Source organism: Humulus lupulus, chromosome 8, assembly GCF_963169125.1.
Source record: "Humulus lupulus chromosome 8, drHumLupu1.1, whole genome shotgun sequence".
Lineage (NCBI taxonomy): Eukaryota > Viridiplantae > Streptophyta > Magnoliopsida > Rosales > Cannabaceae > Humulus > Humulus lupulus.
In genome coordinates, this window is record NC_084800.1 from 123,721,589 (window position 1) to 123,729,147 (window position 7,559).

The window sequence follows — 7,559 nt, forward strand, 5'->3', positions numbered from 1 at the left end:
TTAAATTCATGCGATGTAGTCTCTCACATAGTATGAATAATATTCTTTACAATAACATCAATTGTGGGAAGCTTTTGGTCCCAAAAAACACTATTTCGACTATGTCAAATGAAATAAACCATAGCAGAAACAATGCTGAAAGCAATCTTCCTTCTTCCTTGTGACAGCTTCTTTTTCACCAGCCACTTCAAAAGGCTCTTAAGATCATGCCCCTGGTACAAAATACCACTCCACTTCACAACCTCTACCAGAATTTTAGAACTAAAACAGCATGAGAAGAAGAGATGAGCGTGACATTCTGCATAAGTTCCACAAAGTAAGCAAGAAATATGTTGTATTGTACCAAATCGATGTAAGCGATCTCTAGTTGGTAACCTTTCAAGCAGAGCTAACCATATGATAACTCTATGTTTGGGAATACAAAATTTGTCCCAAATCATAACAAAATTCCATCTGCCAAAAGAATAATTCTGCAATTTAGAACAAAGAGCCGATATAGAAAACTTAAAGTTCTGAAACTCATTGAGAGAAAACACTGCTTTGATTTTATTTTTCGCTTGCACTATACACTTCCAATACCGACTAGCATCAAGAGATGCTTCATAGTCCCACCCCTCTCCTTGCTTGATATATATATATAGAGTTCACCCACTTTACCCATAAGTTGTCCTTCTTAGAAGAGATATCCCAAACATGCTTGCCCATGGCGCATAAATTCCATAAGGCAATATCTTTAAAACCCAAACCTCCCTCTATTTTAGAATGACACACATCAATCCAAGATGCATTCCCCGGGCCACTTAACCAATCAGCACCTTTCCAAAGATAAGCTCGGCACACTTGGTTAATTCTTTGAATGACCGATTTCGGAAGAATCACTAATTGCGACCAATAGGAATTTATAGTGAGAAGAACCGAGTTAATTAACACTATTCTACCCGCATAAGACAGATTCCTACTGCTCCAAATTTGAATTCTACTTATCATCTTATCCACCAAACAAACACAATCAGCTTTAGAAATCTTTTTAGAACAAATTTTCATGCTAAGATACTGAAAAGGCAGCCCACTCTTTTGAAAACTAGATAAATCCACAAGTCTATCTATAGAAAGAGAATCCATACCTGCCCCATACACCGCATATTTTCTTACATTCGCTTTGAGCCCTGAGGAGTTGGAAAAAAGCTTAAAACCCCGCAGCAAAAGAGTAGCAGATTTGTAATCACCTTTACAGAACAAGAGGAGGTCATCCACAAAGCAAAGATGCGTGAGCTTTAAACTCTTGCATCTTGGATGAAATTTAAACTCAGCCTCCTTAGCCACCTTGAGCATGCCTTGATAAATACTCCATTCCTATAACAAATAGAAGGGGAGATATTGGGTCATCTTGTCGTAAACCTCTTTTAGATTGAAGATAACCATGAAGAACACCATTGATGGGGAAGGAAAACCGAGGAGTGGTAACACACTCCATGATAAGGTTTACAAATTTTTGAGGAAAGTTTAGAGCTTCAAGCATCTCTCTAAGAAAATTCCAATCAAGAGTATCATAGGCTTTTTGAAGGTCAATCTTGAACAAACAAGCTGACTTTGCACTTCTTCTATCATAGCCCCGAACCATGTCTTGATAAATCATAATATTATGAGCGATTTGTCTTCCTTTAACAAAACCAATTTGATTTTCTGAAATGATTCCTATAAGTACTTCCCGTAATCTCTTGCAAATCATTTTAGAAGCTATTTTATAGATCACATTGCAGCAAGCAATGGGTCTATAATCACTCACAGTTTTTGGGCAAACTGATTTAGGAATCAAAGTCATTGTGGTAGCATTTATCTCTTTAAGTAACCTTCCTGAGTTCAAAAAAGATAGAACAACTTCAGTCATCTCATTTCCTGTTATCTCCCAAGTATCTTTAACAAAAGCACTACTATAACCATCTAGCCCCGAAGCTTTATCATCAGGAATTGAGTTCAGGGCATCTTTCACCTCTTCTTTAGTATAATCTTGCAATAACCAATCAACTTGTCTCTGAGTCACCATTGGCCTTTCTTGAACAATTCTCTTGTGAACTCTAGTTCTATTAGTAACACAGGTTCCCAACAGATTGTTATAAAAATCTAAAAAAGCTTTGATAACACCCTCTTGATCATCATTCCAACTTCCAGTCTGATCTTGTATGGAGTAAATTGTGTTTTGCTGCCTCCTCCTTTTAAGACTAGCCTGAAAAAATATTGTATTATCATCTCCTCTTTTTATCCAAGCTACCTTGGCTTCTTGGCTGAGGTAATTAATATAATTTCTGTGAGACTCTATATATAAAAGTGTCGAGCCCTAATTTCTTCCTCAATTAACTCTGCATTTCTAGGATTTTGTTGATAGCTTTCATGATCTTGAATCTCAACATTTCCCCTGCCTTGTCTGTTCAACACTTTTAAACCAGATTTGAGTTGCTTTAGGTGAGAAACAAGACAGAACATGGGAGTACCAGCTGTCTTCATCGTCCAAGTCTTTTTCACAGTATCAATAAAACCTTCCAAGTTCTTCAAAAAATAAAAGTACCTAAAAGGCTTTTTTATATTCGGGTAAATAGAAAGAAGGCCAGAAGAATGATCAAACTCACTTTCAGGGAAAAAAGTGACCTCAGCTGTAATATATTTGTCCATCCACTGCTTATTTGCTAAAAAACTGTCCAATTTTGCATAAACCCGATCTTTGCCTTCTTGTTTATTATTCCAAGTGAAGAAGTTTCCATTGAATTTGATATCTTCTAAATCACAATCTGCTACACAATTCTGAAATGGAATCATCTCATTTGCATTACCCCAGTAATCAAGCCTTTCCTCAATGCTCAAAACCGAATTAAAGTCCCCTCCAACTATCTAAAGAAGATTCATACCGTCTGATAATTGCATAAGAGCTTTCACAATTGCTCTCTTCCTTTATTGTCATTGACTGCATAAACCACTGTTAAACCAAACCAGTCCCCTCTTTTCGGCTTTAACACACAGTGGATATACTGACTAGTACCCCCTTTTATATCGACATCGAAACTATGAGGATTCCACACAATGATAATCCACCCATTAGGATGATGAGCCAGATTATTAGTAAAACACCAGCCCTGAAACATTTTTAGGTATAAGACTCCCATTCTACGAGCCTTAACCTTTGTCTCAAGGAGCCCAACAAATCCTATTTGTTTGTTATGAATCATCTTCATAACATCAGTTTGCTTAGAGGATTTGTTGATGCCCCTGACATTCCAAATGAAGATTTTATCCATCTATTGGTGGAGGGTCGCCCCCTCCATCAATAATGGATCTCATCTCACATAATACCTCTCCAACATGCACTTCATTAACATAAACATCCTCCAACACATCAAAAGAGTTCCTAGTCTTCACTCTGGATGAGCTAGCTATCACAACCTTCTTCCCTTTAACCTCCTTGAAATCTTGGTTATCCTCTATGGCAGCTGCTGGAATCAGTTCACTCTGTACCCCTGATACTTCCTTAGGTTTCCATAGCTTCTTGCTTTGCTCCACCATTTTCACTTTCTTGCACACATTACTGGTATGACCGATGCCTTTACACATTTCACATTTATCTGGCTTCCATTCTTAAGAGACTTCAAGATAAACCATCTGCCCTTTTTCATCTTCAAATTTTATCTAATTTGAAAAGCCCTTCGAAACATCCATCTCTATTAACACTCGAGCAAATTGGAGCTTGTCCCTATTCATTGTAGCCTAGTCTTGCTTGATCATTCTCCCTAAAGTGCTTACAATTTTTGACATTGATCTCTCTCCCCAATACTTTAATTCAAGTTGTCTCAATTGAAACCAAACCAGTACTTTCCAAACATCCTCTTTAGTAAATCTCACATCAGGATCCTAAGCCTTCATGATTAAAGGCTTCCTATCAAAAAATTGATACCCCCCTTTAAGAATCCGATCTCTATCCTCAACCGAGTGAAATCTGACCAAGAAGATGCCATGAGTAAGCAAACTCACTCTATCTATATTATGTTGCTTCCAAATTCTCCTAAAAAAACCTTCAATCACGTGTATTGGGGGATTAGCTCCTAACACATAACACACAAGTGTAGAATTCCAATATTGAATCTCATCAATTATATCCTCTTCAATGATTTTAGTACAGCTCTTACCTCTCCCATAACCTCCTTTCCAAAACACAGAACAGGGAATATCGATGAAGTATTACCTGATTTGATCTTCGTTGAGCTAGCCCCCATTATTTTTGCAAACGTTGTTTGAACTTCTGATCTCTGTATTGGCTCTTGTTTAGTTGAGTGTGGAGATAACAGTATCCCCTCACCATAATCACCAAGATTCGATTTCGTTACAATCAAAGGCACACCAGGAAGTGAATCTAGATCATGTTCAGCGTCTGAACATTGTAATTCATCTATTCCCAGGAGTTGGTCCATCTTTTTCGTTTTCTTGACCGAATCCGACGAGCTTGGACCTTGCTTCTTAGTCTTCGGAGTTTTGGTCGCATTTTTACGATGTCTAGGTCTCCCTGCCATAGCGCAACCCTAGCAGAGCTTAGAGAGCCCTAACGTGTGGTCCAAATGTAATTTCTTTTATATTTTGTTAACCAAAAAGTAACCAAACTTTAAACTTAAACAAAATTTAATATACCAACCAACTTGATGGGTTACTAAAAAGTATTTGTCATTTCACATTTAAAAGTTACAAAATAATATTTTAAATTAGCCTATTTTATAAAGCAATTTTGATAGGTTTCTAAATAAACTTATAAAGAAACCAAACGGTATCTTAAACATTTTTTTTTTGTGTTGTATATAAAAATTAACTATGTAGTTGCTTGTTAACTTGATTAAACAAAAATTCATAATAAAAAAACCAAAATGTGAAATTTTTATTATAATTCAAAAGTAAGTTCTAAGTTTCTTTTTTGTTTGATTAATAAAAAATATTATTATTTACATGTAAATTACATTAGTGACTAAAAAGTGAATTAAAAATTTTCATTATAAAAAGTTACAATATAGTATACTAAAAGTAGCTTTTGATGATAAGCTATAAAGTAATTTGTTATAATCCACTGTAACTCATTAGTTCTTAAAAAATGTTTGAAGGTAACGTAAAAATATTTAAATAATAAGACACTATAATATAACCTAAAAAAAGACTAATCGGTATTTTAAGATAAAAAAGTTTCAACAAATAAATTTTGGAGGTAACCAAAATGTATATGAAATAATATGCTCTAAAATTAAAGTTTTTTTTTTTTATGAAAAAGTAACCAATTGGTATCTTATCACCATTATAAGTAACAAAAATGTTACTTTTGAAAATCCAGAAAACGGGAAATTCAGGATTTCGGGAATGTTTCCAATTCAAGTATATTATTTTTGGATTCAGGTATATTTTGATGATGTGACAAAGTATTTTTGTAAATAAAATTTTGTAGGTGATTTTTGTAATTATTTTATGTTATATGTATATAATTGTAAATATCCCTAACTATTTTTGCCATTTCTATTAAGGGTGCTCAGGATTAACCAATCCAATTACCCCCGAACCAATCTAATTACAAAAAAAACTAGATATCCAATTACAATTGGATTAGATTGGATGGGTTGTTGGATGACACTCTGAAAATCCAATTAGGAATAAATCCAATCCAACCTTAATTAAAAAATATATATTATATTAAATATAAATATATTTAATTATGTTAGTTTATGTTGGTTGTCATTTAGTAGATGTTATTATTGTTGTTGTTTTGATGCTATGCTAACACTTTGAATATATTATTGTTGTTATTTTCATGCTATATTAGTACTTTAGTTATTAGTTTGAGACTTACTAGTTTTATATTTTAATAGTTGTGGTGTAAGCTTAATATTTCACTTGTAAATCCATCATGTTAAGGGCTTAATGTGATAATTTTAAGGTTTTAATGTAGTATTATTATTAAATATCGTTATTTTTTTGTATGTTTTTTTTTTATACTTTTTTACTTGTTAATCTTTTTAATATTAAAATTTAAGTTAAGAGATAAAAAAACATGATTAAAAAAACCGATCCAATCCAATTATAATTGGATCAGATTGGATTGGATTTTGAAGCCAAATTAGATTGGATTGGATGCTTATTTTCAACATCCAACCTTTAATTTGACTGGATTGGTTAGAGGAAAAAATGTTGGATCGGATCGGATGAGCACCCCTAATTTCTATTGTAAAGTAGGGATGATATCTATACTTTGACCTTATCTTATAAAAAGAAAAGAAAATGTTTTACTGTATTTTATCTTATTATATTTTTTGAGTAAGATATCAATATTATCCTAACGGGTTTAGGATATTCATGATAATCCTACCAAATTAAAATTTTAAAGAAGATTAAAAAAATTAATATAATTATATTTATAAAATTAAATAAAATATAATAGTAGTAATAAATATAAACAAAGTTGAATTAGTGAACTACAGAAAATATATCTTAAAATTTTTCAAAGCAAATAAATAAATAATTGAGTAATACTTATAGTAAATACTAATAGTACCTATAATTATAAGAATTAATTAAAAAGTAGTATTAATAATAATTAAAATAAGTAATTTTGAATAGAATGAAACTTCAAAATTAAAAAATCCTAATTAATGTAGATGAAAATAATGTGAATTGAGGGAAGGTGATAAATATAATATTAGGATTTCTCACTTATTTTCTATTATGATAGTCTTATTTTTATTAAAACAAATAAAGTTGAGTATGTCTAAAAAGATTGTTAACAAAATATGAGAATGCTTCAAGACAAACTATCATTTTCATATATATGAAATGAATCCATTTTCTAAGTATTTACATAACAATTGCTATAATTTCTTAGTCTCAAATATTATAGGCATAGAATAGAACCAAGTTTTAAAAAATAAAAACTACAAATATGAAGTTTGTTATGGTAATTTAGTTAAGGAGAAAACAAAAAAGGAGTGCTATCAAGATAGAGTTTGGAATCAGTTAACTTTAGGGTTGATGTCCTAAAAATATATGTAAAGACATTTTAGGTTGGGATTAAATAAAAGTACATTTTTTTTTATAATTGAATGTTTAAATTATTACTGAATAAGTATTATAAATATCAGAAAATTTCATATTAATTAATGAGAATATGATCTTTGTATGAGTACGAGATGATTAAGATCATATATAATGAATAAAATAGTTAACAACATATTAACGTATTGAATCTTTAATGAATGATTGCCAACACAGTTCATTAAGTATTTTTGTAATACATGTGATCTAGATTCATATTGCTGATGTAGATAGACATCTTACTGAATGTACTTTATATAATTAGATTATATATGACTGGAAAGATGTGAATTAATTTCTTTATAAACATATTGTTTGCCATAAATACTTAATTCATATTAATAAGATGATCATATGTAGATCAGTCTAAATCCTGAGTAGTCATGAACTCTTGTTCATGTCTATTGAGTCTTTTGATTCACTCGTTAAAGTTTCTTAGAATAACGAGGCTAGTGACT